Genomic DNA, 21,772 nt, shown 5'->3' with positions numbered 1-21,772 from the left:
TGTTAAACAGTTCCTTCAAAGCTCTTTTCTTTGCTTTGTGTGCTTTGTGAAAGCAAAACTATCGATAAATCAAGCTCAATGTGTGATATGTAATTGCCTTGTTTCAGAGAGAACAATGCAGATTTTGCACAGTTCTCTATGTCATAACTTTATGTAACTGTGCTCCATAACCTTGCAGGGCAGGCTGTGAGTTTCTAGGTTATATTTCCTTTCAACCAGGAAAAAAAAAAAATGTTGTAGAAGACTTGGGTTCAGACTGTCAAAGTATGTTTTCATTTACTCCTAACCCCATTGGATGGGAGTTTTCTGTCAGAAAAGTTAAGTGTGTTCTCTGTTCCTGCTTGTGACTGCTTCCCTTTCATCAGGTCTTGCAGTCAGATGTGATGACCTAGACCAGCAAGCTGATCTGATAGCTAACCCACTAAAAAGATCTTGAAGTTACACAAAACAGTATGTGGAAATGTATACCTGAAGTCATGATGAGAAAGCGGGGCTCATTCTCTTGATGGTGGCTTTCTGGTATGTACCTTAAGAAGATTATCATGAACCTGCAAGTGAATAGTTCCTTTTTTTTTTTTCTTCACATGGCAGCACAGTGCAATGTGCCAGTAGTATAGTACTTTTATGGTATAATTGAGAAGAAATTACCAACAGCTGAGCATTCCTGCGTTTTATCCTCACTTTTGCACTTGATTTTATTACTGCATCACCAAAATTTGACAAGCTGTACTAGTAAATTCATCTGTTCTCCAAAACTGAATGAGCTGAACATCTGCCTGGTCTGAGTGATCATAGTAAGAATGCTTCACTAGCTTGGGGAACTGTCTGCTTCTTATCATGTTGATGTGTGATTGTTCATGTGGTCAGTTTACTAGGTGACTGCTGATTTTATTGCATATTTAAATTTGTGGTTTATGAGGCAAATGGATTGGATTATTAGTCCACAGGTTTATATACTGCCATTTATTGTTGTTTTCATGTTTTAAATCTTTTCTACACGAAGGTACCCATTCACAACTATATGCAGCTTCCACATGTAAAATAAAATTGAACTTATGGTAGTGGTACTGTTGAAATATAAATTGTTAAAAACAGTGGCAGAACAGTTCTTTGCATGTAATAAGTACCTTTGCATGTAATAAGTGATCAGTCAGCTGACTCCAGAAACTGTTGCAGAATGTTTAAATGTCTTTTAATTTATCACTGCCCTTGTTTTTAAATGTGTTATACTCCCCAGGAAACTCAAACAATGCAGTGATCCATCAAAGTAAAGGGATGATGATCATCAGTGGCCAAACAAAGCGTTTTCCAAAGCTCTTAAACTGGCAGAATGTTTGGCAAAGAAAGAAGCTGAGTTCAAACAGTGACTACATTTTATTTAGTTTCAAAAAATTGACTCACAGTATAAACAGAAAATAAATATTTATTTCTCATATATTAGCTTTTGGCTTTACAACTTTAGCAATATAGGATTTTGTCCATCATCAGTATCTGTATTTTCGAGAAATATGAAAAATACCTCTTGAACTGTTTCTGACTCAGACCATATTCTCTTTAACCAGTTAGAGTCCTTGCAATTTACAATATTTTTATCTAGTCTAAACTTTGCATAACATGCACATATTTAATGCGGTTTCAAAATGTAAAAGAAATTGGCAAAGTTGGCCTGCAAAAGAAACCTCTTTAATAAAATCTTTATTGTTTATTTTGTGAAGCAGTCTATACTCTGCTAGTAGTACAGCTGTAAAAAAGCAGGGTGGAAAGATCATGCTAATCAAAATTGCAAAATAGGTTGTGATAGCTCAGTAGAGATATAGTTGTTTCTGAGCAGAAAATCAAAATCTAATTTAAAAATGAAGGCATTTAAAAGAGCAGCACAGGGGAGCTTCATTTATCGAACTGGTGAAAAGCCAGGAGCAATATTCCTTGACTGCTTCTGTTCCAAGATGGTCCATCGTGCTTGCTATTGGCTAGCAATGAGCATTGTTAATTGATACCTGGAACATAACTAAAATGCATTGATTTAATACAAACACCTCTCTTTGCAATGTAGCCTGGCTGATGAAGGAACAGCTACCTGAAATTGAACACTGAAAAAGCAATTTGTTTGTTCTTAAAGTTGATCTTCAGAAATCCTGTACCATTCTTTGAATGAGAACTCCAAAGCCTCTTTCTTCTTTAGTTACTAAGACATAGTACTGAAAGCCATGTATAAATTGACTAGAATCAGATTGGTTGTGGCGCACATGCACACTTGTTACAAGGATTTTTTAGTCAAATTCTGCCAAAACAGATTTTTACCCATCTCCATTAAATGCAGTGAATGGCAGAATTTAATTGAGATTTAACTGCATTTTTTTATTTTTATTTTTTTTACAAAATTAAGTAAAGCAATAGATTATCAGAATTCAAAATTAGAATTTAATTGTGTGAAACACTGAGCAAATACAGTGTACAGTCCTTTCTACAAAAAAAGTACATTTTATATTTATGACGTTTCCTCATGAGACTTACATGTCATTTGATCATAAAATAGCAATGTACATATTGTTTAAATATTTTTCTATTACTTAAATAACAAATATAGTGCAAGTAAATATGCTGCTTAATTTTTCAGTTGTCCTTTTAAAGGGCATCAGCTTCATATCCCATTGAGATTACTGGAGTAATTGATGGATCCTTTGTAGAAGCATCTTTGTACCTTGTTAATTAGTAATTTAGTATCTGAGTTTTCTTTTTTTAAAGCAGCTCCAGCTGGACACTGTAAATCACTGTCTAGAGCACAATCAGTACAGAAACTGGCCAAACCACATACTCTTGCCTGCAACTTGTGTACCAAATCTAGTTGCTGATGGAAAAACAGAAATACAGATTGTTGATCAAGTGGAACTTTTGCGTATCTGATGAATGGATTTAAATTGCTCATCTGTCCCAGTTGCTACCCAAGAGATTAATGCTTTCTGTTCTCCTGAGAAGAACACCTGGAAATATTAGAGTCTATGCATCATGAGTAAACACAGTGTATGGATATTTGTATATACTCATGCACCTGAACAGCCCCTAACACTCAAAAAGTATGCTGAAATTCTGTCATATACAAGACAGCTTTTTTCACTGTGGATACATTTTGGATCATAAGTGAGGTCCAATTTTCCTTTTAACATTTATATAGTTTTCATTGTTAGTTTTTGCTTCTTCAAATATTCTAGAACAATTTTTATTCTTCTGGTGGTAGGATGGTCAATGCCGTCCCTCATGCTTAATGGACCTCTCAAGCTAAGTCTGCTTTTGAAGAAGAAAACCTGTATAATTTCCCTGTCCTTTTTTTTTTTTTTTTTTTTGCTGAAACATGAGCAAAATCAAATGCAAGATGAAGAAAATTATAAAGAGCAGATTCATGCAGTTTTTAGTCTGTGTTGCTGAACAAATGAGATGCAGGTCCATAAACTGCACTTGGGCTAAAGAATCCTGCATGTAACTTTGCCATTGATTTATACAGTTTTAGGTTAGTTTTTATAGTCATTTCAACATCGTTATTACAGTTATTGTACAGCACAGACAATAAACCTTTCTAGAAAGACTAATGGAGTTGGCAAATTAGGCTCATCATTTTAATGGTTGATACATAAATGCTAATCTTTTTGTTCCATTCTGTGATGTTAGCAGCTGATCAAACTGTTGAATGCAATGACTGTTCAGATGAGTCATGCTGAAAGAACTGATATAACAGAATAAAACCAAAGACAGTACTGTTTCTATACCTTTGCATTGTAATCTTAATTAGTTTAAATCCACAAATATGAGCTTTTTGTTTGTTTGTTTGTTTGTTTGTTTTTCAAGAGCCAGTTGAAATGTGTAGGGTAAGCATTTTTCAAGATGATAGTAACAGTTAGCAGTCACATTGTATGATTAGTACACATTTGTGGTTTTGATACTCTTATATCAATATGAAAAACACATTTTTAAACATTACTAGTATTTGTTCCATAAACATTTTTCTTATTTATATTTTTATTTTTTCCTCTGTGATCTGCAAATGCTAATCATTCAGAGCTCTTTGGAGCAAAGATATTTACCAAGTTATGTTACATATAGCAGAAACTTAATATTCAAACATATCATTATTGAAAAAAAAACCTCTTGATCTAATTCTACAAGAGAGCCGTATGCATGTCTTTCAAGAGTGAGGAGTTAATTTGCAAAGACAATCTAAAGAATATATTCTGAATACTTTTTCAATTGCTTATGGAGGACTCCTCTTACTTTTCTTTCTAAATCAGTCCTTTTCTATTCTGCTCAGAATATTTTGTGTTTATTCTACATAGACAAATACATACCAACATATTTCAAAAGAAGAAAAAATGTTTACCATTTATTATATTTTTTAAACCATTTTTACAATTTTTACCTTTTTATCTTTTTTTTTTTTTTTTTTTTTTTACCATTTCTTGTGTTTCTGGAATATTTAATGCTCGTAAAAAGAGTTAGGACAACTCTGTGTGTATTGAAAACCTCTTATTTTTAGGTATATTCCTGTCTTGCAGGATAGAGTTTTCATATAGGTATCTAAGGCTATGATATAATGCATAAGGAGATATAACGCATAACAACAATTGTGGTGAGTAATCAGGCAGTGAATCTAACCTAAGACTAAACTCCTGAGAATGATGCTGATGAGTAAGAGATTTGAATCGTCACTTCTCAACTTTTGAGAGAATATCTTCAAGGTTGTTCTGGAGGGATGCATGTGATCTTTTCTTTTGAAGCAATTCCATAGTGCATGAATAATTGCATATTTGCTAAGCCAGAGGCAATGTTTGGTTTTGTGCATGTTTGTATGCACATAGCAGGACACTGTTTTGGAAGAGCTGAAACACTCTTTTAGGCTCCAGCCCAATAAATGTATAATTCTTTCAGGTGTAAATTGTTTAGGTGTAAAGCTGACTGAAACAACCAGTTTGGATCTGGGACCCTGTTTTGAGGTGAGGGCACTCTTCATTCTGTTTCTGCCTAATAAATTGTTATTGGAAGCAAAGCAAATGAATTTCAATAAAGTGATTGAGATCAGGTTGTTAAAATTATTTTTCCGTGACAAGGAGAAATCTGTCTGTAGTAAATCTATTTAAACATGAGGTAGCTTTAAAGTACATTAACATTGCTATTATCTTGAAAACATTGCATATCTTGAAAAATTCTTAATAAAGAATCTCAAACAACTTGAAAATAGCTCAGGATAGAAGGTTTGTTTCCTTTATTTTTTCTTTGAGGAATATTTTAACAATTCCTATTTTCTTTCTGTGCTGGTAATGTTATTTAAATTATTAGTAATCAAATACTAGATTGCAAGCAGTCACCAATAATGTAACAGCAGTTTGAGAAATACTTTGGTTTATGGAATAATCTTCCGAGGGTTTTTTATGGGAAATTCATTGCATGGGTCATTTTATCCTAAATTGGACAAAACAGAGAGAATTAGATGTTCCTATTACCTTGTTAGGATTTGCCAGTAGTGATAACAGGCCTTTTTTCTTCAAGTACTCTAAACAAACAAACCACGGTGAAAACAAGCACCTATATGTTGAACAATGAGGTTCTTTTGGGTCCACTTTGGGTTAACACAACTTCTGGTGTAGGTCACCCTTCAACTTGTGGATTCTCAGATGACTTAATTCCTTCAGATATATCAGTTTTGTTCCAAGGAATCATACAGCCTGAGAGGGTAAGTCTTGCCTACTCCCACTGAGCAGAATCCTCAAAAAATGTGGGTGTAGGAGCCTATGCGGAAATATTTTCTATTCTCCGCTGGAGTGAGTCTTTTGTGAAAAAGCAGTAGGTGTAACTATTGGAAGTGCACAGAAATAAGTAGTAGAAATATATCAAGAATAACATTAAAGGTGAGATTTCAGTAGTTTGTATTTCCACGAATGGGTTAATTCTTCCTCAAATTTATACATGAAACAGAGAAGGCGTTACTTGGAAGGTGTTTTTGTGTGCCTGTTAGTGGGAGTAGGTGGTGGGGCAGAGGAGTTCTTAGTTCATAGACCCCTGCCAAAAGGTTTAATGTCTTTCATTCTAAATTATTTGTTTATTTATTTTCATTTTTATTAATAACACTGTAAAGAAAATATTCCATGGAGAATTGGCAGCAGAAATATTAGTGTTCTTTGCTTGAGATGAAACTATTCTTTTCAGGTGTTCCATTAAGGTTAAGGTAGAAGAGAGGCCTTGAACGTCCCATGGGTTCTGCCTGTTTTCACTAGAAGTTTTATTTGCTTTCTGAGCCTAAATACAGTCGTGACAGTGGGAATAACAGCAGCTTTAATATTTTCTCCTGGGGAAATCACTTGATTTCAGAAGCACCTTAGAAGGTTACAAAGGTACCACTGGCCAACAGGCACAAGATAATTTGATGTAAAATTGAGCTCTAAGTTGCTGTTTGAAACCACCAGGATAATGAGTCAGTTTAAGAAAGAACAGCTTCATTATTTTTTAATTGGGCTTCTTTTCAAGAAATCCAGAGGCTGTTCATCTAAATGCAAGAGATGTTCCAAATATCACAAAGTTTAAGGAAATTAAGTTCTGATGAATCTATATACCTGATGTGATGAATCTATTGATTGTAGTTTGCTGACCTTCACTAGTGAACTTTCCTATTCCTTCTAATAATCTTCCCATGTGGAAATTAATTTAAGCAGTATATAAATGTGAACTGAAGGTAAATACTTAAAATGAAATTAAAAAGACGAAAAACATTTTGGCAAGGTTATTTCAGGCAATAGCAAAATAAATGAGAACAGCTTTCCTTTGTGATTAACATCATTATATTCTCATTCATTCAGAACATTATATTCATTCAGGACTTATGCAGAAAATTTCAGAGGAGCTTTGTAATGACAAAATGAGAAAAACAGTAAAATACATACAACTAATAATATATTTGATTTTTAGAGAAAGTAGGATGCAGAGTGGGCTGGGAGGACTGAGGTAGTTTTACATTCATTTTGCTACTGAATTGTAACATAGAAAGATGTGGGAACTGAAGAAGCATTTCTCGTGCAGTTACATACATATAACCATGACTAAGGATGTGTATATATGGTGGAATGATGACGGGTGGATATAAAAGGCTGAGATTATTTGACTGAATTCCCTCCTTACTTCTATCTATCCAAAAATAAAACTGGAATCATGCCTCCTTTATTAAGAATTTTATAGTCACTTTACAGAAACTTGGTTAATACTAACTTGGAAATTAACATGATGCATTTATCACATATCTTTGACTATGTTTTCCTGAGTGACTAAGGATTTCATCAGTTCTGCGTGATGCCTTTTTGAAAGTCCCTCCACTTAGTCCCTTCTGATTTCCCCTCTGTGGTCCTTCCTGAAACATGCTGTGCATTTTCAACATCTCCACAGCCCCCATAGTGTACCTCAAAGCTTTGACGTGGTCTCAGAATGCTCTTCTCTCTGCACCCATCCTTTAATGAGTCCTTTACCTCTGCGAACAATAAGACTGTTTTGTACACAGAGCATACAGGGAAAAGAGTTTTCTTTCTTATTTTTTTGTTTCATAATAGATACAAAAGTCTTATCAACCAATCTTTCTCCTTGAGTTGTCAGAAGAGTTGCCAATTCAATGTCCTCTGTCTTTCACTGTCTAGGTTACTAGAGTTCATCCATCTATCATTGTCCTCTGATCATTGCCAGGTCTTTGTATTTAATTTGTATCGATTTTATTATAAAGATAACCTGATCATAAATATTCAGTAGCTTCACTCCATGCCACTTTTCTAGTTACTCAGTCTTTTGCTAATGCTATATTATTATTATTATTTTCAAATTATCTTAATATTCTGCTTCTGACACTCCAAACACCAGCTTTATCTGCCAGTTACACCAGAAGTGTTACTGAGTGTGGTCTTCTTACATTCATGATTTAGTCTCCTTTCAGTGAATTTTCTGTCAGCCTGTCTTAGAATTACATTTTTAGCTTGTGAGACACAAGTTTGGCTTTATCTGTATTTCAGAAATCATCTCTTCATATGAAGACATCGTCTGTCATTGAAGCTTTTCCCAGCTACTGGTTTTGCCAAAGTCTATGGCAAAACTCTTGGATTTTAGAAGGGCCATGACTTGTTTCTTTACTCAGAGTTTTTCCTGGACTATTTGTTCTGAAAAATTTTAATTATTTGCTCAATAGCTAAACCAATATGTAAGAAACTTTTTATCCTTGTGGATATAGAAGGGAGCTCCTTCAGTCTTTGTTCTTCTACTTTCACATAGCTCTGAAGAGCAAACTTGTGCACTTTGTGCTCAGGTTTTTGCTCCTAAATGCTTCGTTCCTTCACGAAGTCCAAGTCCAGCAATATTTGCAAGAACAAAAGACACAATAACTGAAATAATCTTTTATAATTTCAAGTTATGTGTTGTGCAAATTTTGACAATAGTGGAATCTTGTTTACAAAGTAATTTTTTGACCCCAATATAATGAGTGCCTTTATTTAATTTATAGACTGTAACACTTAAAAACAGTAAGTTCCTATCCTTTGTCAAAAGGGATCTGAAAGCCACCAACTGTCCCTCCATGTTCCCATCACAGCAGAGGTCCTTGGAGCTGCATGCTAAAATCTTTATGTGCCCAAGAGATGCAGAGGCAGCTTCATGAGACAGCAGGAAGGACAGCTCTATGAGGGGTCACTGGTGGGAGATGAAAACAATATACTATCCCCTGGCTCTGCTGTCAAATGAGTCTGAGTCAAATGAGCTTTTCTGGATCTTCAAGTCTTGATTGTTGTATTAAAAGCACCAGTGATGTGCCACTCAATTGTGAGTGATATGGTGGGGCCCAGGTAAGGATGTTTCACCGGACCTGCAGTGTGGGATCCTTAGGCTGGCCAACCTGGCATACATACATATGTAAGTGTATTTCTGAACTTCACACAAGGTCAGATATTTCAACCCCAATCCTTAAAAACATCCTTAACCACTCCCGTGTAAAATAACTTTACCTATGTTGAATGTCACTGCTCTCTGTAGTTTTATACCATGTGGAGAACAATGCTATTTGGAGTAGATGATGGTATTAAATCTGTCTGAAAATGGATAGGAAATCAAATGAAGAAATTAGGAATAAGAAATTTGTTACTTTTTTTCCCCCCCTTTACTCTTGAAGGAGGGGTAAGTAATAATGGCTGTACAAATGTATTTTTACTTATCAATTATCAGCACTTTGGGATCAATACAGACAAAGGACAAAACAAGAAAAAAGCAGTAGTAAGACAGAAGTGGCAGTAACGTTGAAATGTACTATTTTGTCATTCTGCTGTAATCAGAAAAGTCAAAATCCTCTTCAAAACATAGAAAAAAAAAAGACATTATCCTAGATTGCAGCCTGACAAAATTGCCGTGAAAATGAGCTAGCTCCAAGCAAAACACTGCTCATATACCATTTACTGTGATGTTGACTCTTAAGATAAAAAGAAGGATACTGTATTTTGGGACTGGAAAATTCAATTTTTCATTAGCATGGTAATTTTTAATGCCATTATTTCATAATTACTCCACCAAGTTTGGAACAGAGACATCTAGCACTGCCAACAGCTTTTTCATCCTGTTGAACAGTGCTGAAAAATAATCAGCTTAATCAAATACAAATATAAAATTAATATTCAATCCCCAGAGATATTTTTTTAAGATACACATGAGCTTTGAAAAAAGCTACAATGAAAAGTATAATTTCTCTCTTTTTATTAGAAAAAAAGCAAATAATATAATTTTTGACCCAAAGAAGATAGTTTCAGATTATGAGAAATAGCTCTTACTACCTAAAAGTAATGAATACCAAAGGCAGATGCAACTTCAGTCTAAACTGGAGTCTGTGCAAGCGCATGCATGGCATAACAGACCTAACAGATCTACTTACAGCTACTTTAATCTCCTTTCCTGGCTTGCAAATTGCCAATAGGCATGAACTTTTGTTGATTGTTTGATTTGATTGTTGAATGTTGAACATTTGTTGATGTTTTTGATGTGTCTTAACTGTTGGCTTGGTAACAGCAAATATATCCAAATTTTCAGAGAAAAACACCAATACAGTAAAAAAATATATTTTAAAATTGTATTAATAATAATAATAATAATAATAAAAAATTATATGATAGTGTATTATGAACTCATGGAAAGTGAAAATTTGTGCATCAGCAAAATTATTCTTACACGTTGTTCTGGTGTTAACGTTAAATTGTTGCAGTACTCCCCCCACCTTGTTTAACCATGACTAATTTGCCTTTATAATCATGTTATAAAAAATGCATGATCAAGGTACAACTATTTTACTAACTCCATGTGAGCAGAACAGCCTACCCTGAGTGCTGATTTTTGGCTTCTTACTATATACATCTGTACGGCAAGGAAACAGTTTTGTTTTTTTTTTTAAAAAAAAAAAAAACTAGTTACTCATTCCTTCCAAAAAGTTCATAGTTGTTACGGATTCAAATTTTGGGCACAAAAAATACATATACAAATGCTGAACCAGGAACTGTGATCACTGTTTAAAATTATTATGTACTGTTTAATTCATCAGAAGGTTTTAGGGGAAAAAAAAAAAAAAAGATTTCAGTCTGAACAGAAATGGAGACAAAAAAAAAAAAGGGGGGAGAGGAAAATATGAGGACTGGATTGAGACGATGGTTGAATTTGTATTTTTTTATGACGCTAGGGACAAGTAGAAGAGGTGAATCCAAAGAGAAAAATACTTGGAAGCCCATTGGCAATAGGATCAAACAGGAAGCAAATGGGAAATAAAAAGTACAGGAAGGATAAGAGGCACTCCACAAGCAGCATATAATAGCACACAGAGGGTAACAGAGGTGAAGGAAGTGGCAAGCTGTAACTTTACTTCGGATGTGAGACTTTAATTTGTTTTTGCTTGTTTTGCATATAAATTCTGTAGAATTGTATTTGCTTTCAAAATCTCATCAGGCACAAGTGCTTGTTGGAGTATTTCTGACAGTACTCCTAGTCTCTGAACTTCATAGTTGTGATTAGTTCCTTCAACACATCTTTTATCCTGTTGCTTTGATTCTCATAATTAATCACTCTCACTCAATCAAGTACATTTTTTCAAAGACTTAAATTGTTAAATATAAATTGTTCATGATCTCATAAAGAAAAGGTAATTTTAAAGGTTTTGATTCTCAGCATATGTTCCTGTTATGAACACAACATAACTACCTGAAAAAGAACAAAGAGAAATGTTCCCAAATACTATTAATCTAAGTATGTTAGTTGATTTTTAATGCAGGCTGAACTTTGTATCCTATTAATGATGTGCGTACACACATATATTAGGTATGTACGGCTTTATATAGGTAGTTGAAGCAAAGCTGTTCATTTGCTGACAGTTGTGAAATAACTTTTGTTTTTTTTTAATAGTCATGTGAGAAAGGATAGTCTCAACATATGAAATGATATGTCGTACTAGTAAACATGAAAGCAAGCAAAAATGAAGATGCTGTTTTACCTAGGGACAAAAGTTGGAATGTAGGTGGTATTACAAATCTGTTATTACACGGAAATCATATAGTCCACTGAACAGAAACATATTCAGACCTAAATGAGAATTAAAAGGACTTTATGTGGAATTTAGATATGAAAATCTCAGCCAGCAGTTCAGGCAGCTTCTTCTCAAGAACCCCATCACCTCCATAACCAGTCCCATCCCCCCATGAGTTGCATTGTGTAGAGCTATTCTCCTGTCTATATCTTTCATCCTAAAAGATGTGTTCGACACTTTGAATCCCAACTGGATTTAGGCATCTGCTTAATCTGCTTAACCTGCTTTTTTTTTTTCCTTTTTTTTTTTTTTTTGTGCTCCTGAGCTTGTTGTGTTTGCATATGGCTACCTTGCGGTTTCCAGTTTCCCTTGGAATTATATAGGTTCCTTTTTTTTTTTTTCTTTTTTTTTTTTTCCCAGTACATTGAAACATAAATATGAAGACATAAAATATACATTTTTTCTGTATAATTCTTTGTAGTCAATTGAGAATAGAAGACTTCTAATTAGGATGTTCTGCATTGTTCCCTGGAAGCATTCAGAGAATGTACCTTAGTATCTTAGTACAAATTACTTTTGATGACAATCTCCCCATTGTCTCTACTTGCTGTGCTTGGATTTGCATCACAGTGTAGTCTTTGAGAACACAAGCTAGACATCTTTTGGTTAACCGGTAGGTGTACTTCAATTATTACCAGATATTCAAAACCACAGTCCCAGATCAGAATAGGTCTCAAACCTTTAATATGTGTAGTGTGGATGTCAGGTTGTCATTGTCAGTATTTTACTCCAAAGATTTTCTCCTATTGCAGTGCTCTACTTGCTAATGTTGATACAACCACAGATTTCTTCTTGCTTTCTCTCTTTTAGCTACAGAGTGAGTCGAGATCATCAGCACAGTCCATCTGAATCACTCTGTTGCAGTAAGGTGCCTAAATCTGAGGCACTGAAACATTCACGTTAGCTGTCTAAAGTAGGTGATATAAATACAGTCCTTATTGTTCATATAAAATAGTGTAAGGCAATGCAGGCAGCAGCTGTACATCACTTCTTATTTCAGTCCCCTTCAGCAAGTTATTCTGTCTGCGCTCAAATGGAACCCACTGAAGCAGAGCTAACAACATGGAGTGACATGCTGGATCAGGATCTCACTGCATCTTTACTGTTCCAGTTGTTGACAGTTTTTATGTTTTAGAGGGACATTGATAATATTAAATTGATAATATTACAAAAAATTTATATACTAAAACATATAAACAGGGAAAAAAAAAACACACACACACCCTGAAAAACCACACCCTGTTTCTTTTGAGACACCCTTCCCCACGCCTGCATTCAGTTGTCTGTAATCACTTGGCTAAAGCTAAACAAATAATTTGATCTGGTACTAGGGCTATTAAGTAAAACATCTAAATCATTACTAGTATTAACTCCTTTTTCCTGCTTGTTCTTTCAAAAGTTATTCTGTAAATCTTGTTTCACTGTCAGTTTAGATATTGTTCCTCCCTCCCAGAAAACAGAGCTCTCAATTCATTCCAAAAATAGTTTACAAGTACATATTTCATGTCAAGACCATAATAGATGAAAAACAGAATAGTAGTCTCTAGTGATGCACTTTTCCATAGTTTACTGATTTTCATAAGTATTTGTAGCATATATTTTTCCTTAAAACACTTCAAACTACTACATTAGCTCTCAAGTAGGGCCAAAAATGAGACAATATCTAGTGTATTACTAGAAACTTAGAATTGTATCATTGCTCATGAAAAATATAGGTAATTAATTGCAGGAACTTCAGTTTAGCTCCCTTGTATGTATGAGTAAAGATAGTTCTAGTTGTATGATCATTCACAAATACTTGTACATGATCTTTTATCAGTGATTCTTATATAATTATTTTATTTTTCTTATTTACTGAATTTTATTTGATTTTTTTTTCTAAGACAAGACTATAAAATATTCTCATAACCTTTTCTTGCATATCTACCATATCAGGAAATTTAGTAAAACCGCGTTATTTTCACAAAGCTTTCTGAGATCTTCTTCTTTCACAGATGAGCACGAAACATATTTTTTAAATTTTCAGATGCTCAGCTTGTGTTGGAAGAGTACTTAACACTTGATATTTTCAGAGCAGTACTAACAATAGTTTCAACTGCAGTCTCCAAGTAGAACATCTGCATATCAGGCTCCATTATAACTGGTTTTGCACATTATAAAATGATTAATGTATATGTATATGTATATGGAAATGTATGTGGAAAATCATTTGTGAAAGTTTGGCTGAGATGCAGGAAACTGTAGCAAAAATAGTGGTATAATGTCGTGCTCCAGAGAAATGCTCTTGACGTCATAACATATCCTTTCTCTAGCCTCAAGTCCTGTCTCCATTCACAAAACGCTTTCCACTGGAAAAAAAATAAAACTGTGCTACAGACTGAAAAATACCCAATCTCACCCATTCTAAAACCAGTTTAGATCTATACTGTTCACTATTGTGATACATATGCACAAGATACAGAAGATATGGTTTTATTGTTTGAATATTAAATTTCTTAACTTTCATAATGATCTTTACACAGGACTCTATATAAGTTATAGTGAAGGTGTATTGAATTTAGACTTTCTTACTGTTATGCATTCTTTCTGTATAAAATACACTCCACATCTGTCTCCCTGCGATCTCTGCTCTACTCAATCATGTCTTAGTTCATTAAAAGAAAAGTCCTTTCCAGAAACTTTGCATTGTGATAATTTTCCCTGGTGTTTGTAAAGTATTAGCTTAGTGAGAATTGTGTTAAAATGGACGGGGATTGTGCTAAAATGGACAATTCGATGAAAAATGTTAGATCAGCTGCACAACTAAGTATTCTGTAACTTTGACCAGTTGATAAAATCAGGAGATTTGCTTCAAATGATACACAAAGCAGCACCACAATGCTACTTTTCACTTAGGAAAGCTAAAAGGAAAATTAGAAGGACATTTAGGAAAGAAAATAGTAATAGAGATGATGTACAATTTGATTCTTCTGAGCATCTGAGTGAGACGCAGGTTCATACATGCATGAACAGGGTTGCTGGGGATTTAACTCACAGATCCTCTTCTTTATGAAGTTTATTCTACTCCAAGACTATTGGTCACCAGGGGACCAAGAGATAAGTAATGAGAAAACATGTTTTGCATGTGGCATGGACCTGTCAGCAGAAAGGCTGGGGAAAAACAGAGTTTAAGGACTAATGCTTGGTTTATGCATGAACTCTTCCAGAGAGGTGAAAAAAACAGTTTGTTCAGATCAAGTGGCAGCTGCTAAAATACTGCTGTGAGTATATTAAAGTGCCAGGTTCATACAGAAATAGAATGCAGACTTATTTTGAACACACCACAAAAATGAGTTGAAAGCTAAAGCATTTATTTATTTCAAATGTTTCTCTTAGAATGATTTACTTTCAGCAGACTAGACTTCATTTAATCTTGAGTAGTTTATTATTGTTTCTGTTTCCTTTTGAGAGTTTCTGTGGTTATCATACCACAAAGTTCAAGACCTCCTTGGAAAGTCCATGAGCGAGAGAAACCTAGCTTATCTCCTCATCCTCACTTGTTAGTGAAGTTAGAGTTAAGACTGAATTACACAATTTGAAGAAGTTGCAAGTTTTAGGAGACATACCATCGTGTGGTGTCCCTTGTCCAATACTTTTCAGTTGGCACAAGCCACTTCTGCATTATCAGACTACCACTTCAACCATTTCATGTGTACATTGAGAAACTTGTTTCCTATTATTATTTCTGTCATGAGAAGGTTTTGTTTTCATAATCTTGGTAACATTTTTCATTATGTTGAGGTTTGCAGCATGTAATGCAGCTTCTGTGTGCAGCTACATAACCTTGCCAGACAGTACATAACCAGCCAGCAGTATGGTATCAGTAAGATGTCACTCATTGGCAATATAAATGCTCCTCCTTCTCCATAATTTTACCTGTCTCCACAGCAACTGACAGCTGAGCTGGTTTTCCCAGAAGCAGATCTTTCATGTTGAAGGCTTAATTTCAAGGCTTAATTTTAAATTCTAATTCTGAAATGTGTTCATTGCCCACATCTAATTTCATTTGTGCCTTCCCTGCATTCTAAAGAAATTTCATTATCTTCTCTCATCTTCCTCTCCTGTCTTCTGACATAATTACCATAGCTGGTGCCCTAGTAGACTTCAAGGAGCATACTAGAAAAAGAAAACCGCACACACACACACACAAAAAAAAAAAGCTAATAAGGTTTTCTTCTACTTAACTCCCATCCCCAAAGCCTACGATCACATATAACTGATATAGGCAGAGTCTGCATCATCATCTTGAAAAGGCAGAAATAAAATTAAACATAACTAGCTGGTCTACTCCAAGACAAGCATACAGCAGACATTATTCATAAAATAAAATCTAAATGTATCTGTTTTTCAAATTAAAGTTTCCTAATTTATTTAATCTCTTCAAAGATCAAGTACAGAAGCTTTTCCTTATGTTTATTCATTGTGGTCTTTCTTCTCGATACATTTTCTGAGTATTCCATCCTGTTGAAGTTGTTGTGCTGGTGTTGTGCATTATAAGTTGTGGTTTTACTTGGGTGGGCAGCCAAGCTCCACCACAGCCGCTCTCTCACTCCCCCTCCTTGAAAGGGAAGGGGGAGAAAATACGATGCAAAGGGATCAAGGGTTGAGATAAGGACAAGGAGATCGCTCAACAATTATCGTGATGGGAAAAACAGGCTCAGAGTAGGGAGACAGTAAAATTTATTGCCTATTACTAACAAGCTAGGGAAGTGAGAAACAAAGTAAAGAAACCCAAAACACCTTCCCCCCATCCACCCTCTTCCACTTCCTCTCCCCGAGCGGTACAGGGGAATTGGGGAATGGGGTCTGCGGTCACTCTATATCACTTTGTCTCTTCCACTCCTTCTCAGTCACTCTCTTCCCCTACTCCAACATGGGGTCCCTCCCACAGGATAGTCCTTCCCGAACTGATCCTGAGTGGGCTTCCCACAGGCAGCAGCTCTTCAATAACTGCTCCAGGTTTGGGTCTATACCACAGGGTCGATCCATCAGGAGGAGTAAACTGCTCCAACCTGTTTACCCCACAGGCAGCAGCTCCTGACAGGTCACCTGCTCTTGCATTGATGGGATCCTCTCCACAGGCTACAGGTCCAGCTCAGAATCTGCTCTGGTGGGGGTCCTCCACAACCTTCTTCAGTGCAGGTCCGCCTGCTCCACCATGGTCTCCTCCACAGGCTGCAGTGTAGAACCCTGCTCCACCGTGGTATGCCATGGGCTGCAGGGGAACAGCCTGTTTCACCATGGTCGACACCACAGGCTGCAGGTGAACTTCTTCTCCAGCACCTGGAGTACCTCTCCTCCTCCTTCTTCACTGACCTTGGTGTCTGCCAGGCTGTTTCTCACTCCTCTCACTCCCCCAACTGCTGTGTCACAGCAGTTTTTTTCCCTTTCTTAAATATGCTCTCACAGAGGCGCAAACAACATCGCTTATTGGCTTGGCTCTGGCCAGCAGTGGGGTCCTAACATGAATGAATCCACTTCTGGATTCTTCTCACAGAAGTGAACCCTATGGTACACTGCTACCAAAACCTTGCCACTTAAACCCACTACATAAGTTTATACAGTAAAAAAAAATATATATATATATTATGTCCTATAATTAATCATTCCTGAATTATATTTTGTTCTTAACTGCTACTACGCATGAAGAACAATAATCAAAGGGTTTAAATTAGTTATCAATACTAATAAAATTTATAAGAGTCTGGGGTTATGTATCCATATTTTAGAGCTGTTCCTTCTTGCCTTGCATATGCAGCACTTTTCAGATAGCAACTGGGAATTTTGCCTTTTTTTTTTTCTTCCTTTTTTTCCAAGTGACTCAGTATTGTGAGATCCTTGCACATCTCTTTGCAGTCAGTTTTGATTCTTTCTATTCTGGGTAATTTCGTGTCATCAGACTCTCTTCATTCTTCATCCTCTTTTCTCAAACATTAGAAATGAGTTCAATGGCACAAGAACAAGAGAGAAATTCTTGGTGACTCTTCCTTCCTCTATTGCGAATACCGACCATTTATTTCTAATGTATATTTCCTATGTGCTAACCATCTATTAAAACAGAGAGACTCTTCCCTTTCCTCCCATGATGGCTTGGTTACTTGAAGATCCTTTCATGGATGCTATCAGAAGGCTTTTGGAAATCCATCTACTCTTTGTTTATCAGTTGCATCTTATACATTTTTTTTTTCTTTCAAAATATTAATAATTTGTGAGAAATTGGTTTCTTATTATGATATGTTTTAAAATTTTCTATTCATTTGTTTCATAGACAAGCTTCTACTGAATTTCTGTTTTGGTGTTTCTTAAATCCTGTTGCAGTTGAAGGGAAAAAAAAAATGTGTGTTCTAGTTGTAGCCTTTCTCCAGCACAGGGTTTGATTTAGCTGCTAAAACGTTGTGTGCTATATGTTTTCCTGTTCTAGAGTAATTTGGAGTACAGTGCATATTATAGGAAAGAGGGAAATAGAGATATCTGAAGAATATCTCATATTGAAAAGAGGTTTGTTTTTGTTTTTGTTTTTTTTCATTCAGAGATCTCTGATCAAAGAAAAACTGATTCATCCTAAGCAGGAATCCTAGAAGTTGCATAAGTAATGCAAGTCTTTATAGAAAACCCAGAACTGTGCACTAAATGTCACAATAAATAAAAGGAAATATAGTTTTTAGGTGACCAGTTATAAGGACTTATAATTAGATGACTTAACACAAAAACAGTCAGTGAATTTGCTATACTATATTATCAGCATATTCAAAGAAAAGCCTCTTTCCTAGAAATGCCAATAATAAGTTCTTTCTTAGGGTTACCTATTTTTATTTCAGACCAAAAATGTTAAGACCTTATAAAATTATTCTTACAGACCTATGAAGATCAGAGAGACAGAGTGAGCTTTACAGAGATATCACTGTCAGGAGTTCTATTTGATTACAGAAGTATAAGCACAACTTTCAAGCAAACATCACTTTTAAAGCTGGAAACATTTACCGATAAAAGATAGGATTGCACTATTAATTCAGACAAGTACTTTTTATAACTCACGTAACATTCATTTTCAAAATAAATCTGAATAGCATTCTTCCTTTTAGGTAAGCATCAGAGCTTTTATAATAGTACTATCAATCTGAGGGAGGGAAGTCATGACATATATTTTGAGATCTATGGGAATGAATGCATGGCTATCAGTACATAAATTTACTATTTCTGCTTTGGTCATACAAAGTAGAGGAAAAAAAGAAATTATATATAATACATAAAGTTAGTTTTGAATTTCCATATTTACAGTATGATCTGTATTTCCAAGTAACATAGATTTTTCAAGATCATAAATGTGAAAAATTGCACAGTAATAGATTTATGGACCTTAGTGTGATAAAAGGTAGGAAAGTGTAACTTTACTTACCTTAGGGTTTCCTTTCTTCATCAATAAAAGCTCTCAACTCAGAATAGTCTAGAAATGCTATGTAGAAATATGAAGATTTATGTCATTGTGGCGAATTGTCGTGCCATGCAGTACTAGAAATCATTTTGCCTTTTTCCTCAGTGCATGTATTTGAAACAGTCTATTACTTAGGAATGTAACATTGAATTAACTTGTTTCTGAAAGGTTACTGATAATGGGTTGAAACTTCAGGGAATTAGATGGGGTATCACTTTTTTGATTTTTGGCTTGCTGTTACAGGGACAAATATGTGCCACTCTTAACAGAAAAGAGGAAATTTCAACAGTGTACTCTGACTTAAAGTCATGAGAGTGGGGATTTATATTGTTTTAATTTCCTTTACTGTAAAAACAAAATCAAAACCAAACAAACTCAGCTATTTTCAAGGACCATTAAATAGCCCCAGAATATCCTGATTTTTTTGAGTGTTTGAAGCACTGGCAGTAGAAGACTTATGAAACTGTCAAATATACTTAGATCTGCTTTCTCTGTTCTCATTTCCCCTAACCACAGGCTGGCTACTCAAATGAGGAATTTTATTACAATATCTAATTTTGATGTGTTTTGGTTGCTGAAGTTTTTATGATTTGGTTTACATATACTCTTTGATGAACTTTCACCTTCTATCTTCACCACATAATGAAATACGTTAAGCTGTAGGTTTTCTTACCAAATGTTAGTGGTAGCCTGCTTTCAGTGTGTTTTTGTGACCACATTTGAAGTGCCAATAAAAAGTTATGATTCCCACAAGATGAGGACATAAAAGATGCAAATTTCAATCCTCTACCTCATAGTCTTTTAACCACAACATTATTTGAGTCAAGGACACTATCATTATGTGCCATAAAACCCAGTATTTTTCAAAAGTGTTTCCCCACGTAATTCTGACAGATGGGACAGACAAAATCTTTCCACCTGGTCATCATCTACCAGAGATTTTTTAAGTCCTGTTTATGTTGCAAGAAAATATTGAAAATGGGACTTACCACTTCAGATACTAGAACAAAGAGCAAGGTCATCTGGGCTCTAGATGAGCCTTCCTCAGGAGTATTTCAGCATAAACAGGTTGAAAAGCTATCATGCTTATAATACTGAAAAACAATAGCCATGCCTTGTCTATATGCTACTATAGCTGTCAGAAACTGGTCTCAGGATAAGCCAGTAAGACTTATCTTGAAGAAGGCTAGTTAAAACAGTTTAAAATACTCAGGGAACTGGATTCTAATTAAACACTGAGGACTGTTGTAGAATCAGTGTTTGAGTTTGTTAAGTAGCCCTCTATTTTTTTTTCTTTCTTTTTTTTTCTTTTTTTTCCTTTGGTATGTAAATGTTAAATCCCAAATATTTAGAGAACACTACAAGGTGATTTGCTGGTTATCTCATCCTTTCCCAAAGTAACAGCGCTGAAAAATATTGCAGTAATGCTCCCACTTTCTCCACCTGTGAAAGTCAGATGATTGGCTACCCAGGGAGGAAATAAGTCTCCAGCTTTGTTTTCTGCAGGCATCGGCATTAGCTTTTCCCTTGCAGTTCCTTCTTTCTCACTCATCTTTTCTTCCCCCAGTAAATATAACCTGGATCAGAAACCAAACAGCTCATTTCCAAAGAGATTCCTCTCAGCTTAGTCTTCATCAACTGAGTTTTTAATGCTTTAACATCAGCTTCAAATGACAGCTCACTATGCCTTATTTGTAGCTTATAATCAGCGGGCACTGCAGGCACTGTGGAAAATTTCCCCTCATTTCTCCAATATTGATGAGATAAAAGGGATCTTGGGGTGGGACTATCTATACTGGGCAGAAACTTCCCTCACACACAGTTCCCTCAAACTTATTGGGCCTTGGGACCACAAGATTAGTCTTGTATAATAACTTGTCCTGAACCAAAATAACCTAGTCCTAGCCAGTAGGACCTCATAAATCCATGGTTAAGATGCTCCCAGACATTTAGCATGTAAACAGATAGATGACAGATTGATAGATGTAGCTATACATCTGTATATCTAAGTATGCACATATACTTCAGTTATATACTTCATTAGAGGATAACATTTACACCTTGGGTGCCTCTGGCCTAAAATGAAATATTAGAAAGATAATTCTCATCAGTCTGAGAAAATAAATGACCGTGAAACCATTTTTTTAAAGTAGGAAAAAGTTCAAGACATTCTTCATTCTTTGCAGGACCCTCTTTTTCCTTATTGAACTTACAAATAGAACTACCCTGTCCCTTTGATAAAGGTCCCCTGAATCTCGTTTAGCAGGCAGTCACAGCTCCTTGCTGATTCTTGAATCCTGCAAATGCTTTGCGGGAGGAACAAAGCTGACTCTTTCCCAAACTTCTCTGAGTGACCCATATGCACTGTTGCACTGAACATTTCTAAAAGCAGGTTAGCTAGAAGACTGTGTACCTTCAGTGGTGAAATTACTAATTTTTAAAAATAGAAGTGCTTTGAGAAAAATGGTTTTAGTGCAGTGTTGTTCTTTGTGAGCAATAGAAAGCATACATAACCCTATGATAGAAACTGTGGAGGGAGAATGAATATAGCTGCTGTGTTGTATTCTCAGTATAACAGTATTTCATATAGTATTTCATATAGTATTTCATATAGTATTTCATATAGTGGAGCAGAACTGATGCTACAGTTTGTAACCACAGAGAAGTGAGACTTTTAAAATCAA

At 35.3% G+C, this 21,772-nt stretch overlaps 1 protein-coding gene across 2 annotated transcripts in view; it reads left to right on the top strand.

Moving 5' to 3' along the window:
* Nucleotides 1-21,772, top strand: part of GPC6 (glypican 6) — an 807,879-nt gene that overhangs the window by 9,218 nt on the left and 776,889 nt on the right. The window lies entirely within an intron of this gene.

This window comes from Anser brachyrhynchus (genome assembly GCF_964034855.1).
Source record: "Anser brachyrhynchus genome assembly, chromosome: 1".
In the NCBI taxonomy this organism is placed as follows: Eukaryota; Metazoa; Chordata; class Aves; order Anseriformes; family Anatidae; genus Anser; species Anser brachyrhynchus.
The sequence above is the reverse complement of the archived record's forward strand: the minus strand, read 5'-3'. Positions and strand labels throughout refer to the sequence as shown.